Here is a 1,551-nt window from a genome sequence, read left to right on the forward strand (position 1 = left end):
CTGGTCCTGCCCAGGCCACAGCTTCTCATCCCTCCACTGCAGGGCTCGAAATCTCTTCTAGATGTGGCACCTCCCAGTTGGGTGATCCAGCTGGCACCTTCATGCTGAGCTTCAGGCCTCTGTATGCGGTGGCTTCCCTGACATCCCACCTAGAGAGCTCAAGAGCACTCTCAGTACAGCTGATTATTCCAGAAGCAGGGATTTGTTTTCTTGATGCACCTTTTCCTGCTCAGCATACCTGGTCACTCTCTGCCCTGCTAAGCCTTCCTCCTGTCTCTCCCATCTCCTCTGCCACCTCCTTCATCTAAACCACCAATTAACTAGGCCTACGGCCTACCATGGCAGACTCTTACCGGCCTCCCTGCTTTCACTCTGTCCCTCCTCCAAGCTGTTCTCCAAATGGTGGTGGCTGTGACAGCGGAAAACCTCTCACCTGCTCTCACTCCTTACTCAAAAGGGGACTTCAAATTCTCTTAGGAAAAATCCTTAGGAGACCTCAAAGCCCTGCCTGATCTGCCCCAGATCCAACTTTCAGCCCTGTCACCTCTTGCTGGGGCACACCAGCCTTCGCTGTTCTCCCATGGAGCCTTGGTCCTCCCACGTGCTTTGCTGACCGGAATTCTCTTAACCAACCCTAGTCCACTGCTCTCGGCAAACACCTCGCCTTCCCGCCTCACCTCAAATGCATCTCCCTCGGGCTCCTTCCTCATTCCCTTCCCACAAGTTCTGTTTTGATGAAGTTCTCTCATTGTTTATTTCTAAGCATTGCTTGCGTGCCTGCCTTCCTTATAATTGTCATCCGTCTCCGTGGACAGCGGCTGACCCTGTGGGAACAGAGCCCAAGATTGTGGGGTGGGCTTCGAGTGGTTCCCCAGGAGGGAGGCAGCTCAGTGCCCACTCAGCAGTGCTGGCCCTGCTCACATAGTCCCAGCATCCTCCCTGTGACCTTCCTCTCCTACTCGGGCTGCCGGCTAAAAATTACATTTCTCAAATTTCCTTGCCACTAGCAGTCTGCATGGAAAAGCACAATTCTCCAACCTCCAGCTCAACCAGGAGCTGCTGCTTCAGCATTCCCAGAGACTCCCTGAGCCACTGTTAATACCCCCTGAAACATTAATGCTTTACTATCTGAATGGCTTCAGGAGATTTTGTTTTCTATAACTGACCCAAGGCTGATCCAGTGCTCAATACGTGTTGAATAATCACTAGTTAATATTCATGTATAAAATTTTAAACTATACACAACTACCCACTTTAGCAACTGTCATATGGTAAAACACTGAATTGTGATATTTTGGGAGATGCCTCCCTCTGCAAAGCAATGTCTTTGCAGTGATCAACACCGTGGTCATAGTAAATTTAAGAATTTACTAGAATCAGGAAGTTTAAGTATCTGTGATAAAAATATCAAGTAGGGCCAGCCTATGATGTGGTGGGTAAAGCGCTGGATCCCACAAAGCTGACTGCATGGTTTGAGTCCCAGACCCACTGGACTGCAAAACACACTGAGTGGGGTGGCGTGGCCGGGTTCCGCTGCCTCTCCGGGGCTGG

General features: G+C 50.6%; 1 protein-coding gene across 1 annotated transcript in view; it reads right to left on the reverse strand.

Annotated features, from left to right (window-relative positions):
* The window catches only part of PIP4K2A (phosphatidylinositol-5-phosphate 4-kinase type 2 alpha), a 228,954-nt gene that overhangs the window by 140,388 nt on the left and 87,015 nt on the right, over positions 1–1,551 (reverse strand). The gene's annotated exons all lie outside the window — the stretch shown is intronic.

The sequence above is a fragment of the Tupaia chinensis genome, unplaced genomic scaffold (assembly GCF_000334495.1).
Source record: "Tupaia chinensis unplaced genomic scaffold, TupChi_1.0 Scaffold000001_1, whole genome shotgun sequence".
In the NCBI taxonomy this organism is placed as follows: Eukaryota; Metazoa; Chordata; class Mammalia; order Scandentia; family Tupaiidae; genus Tupaia; species Tupaia belangeri.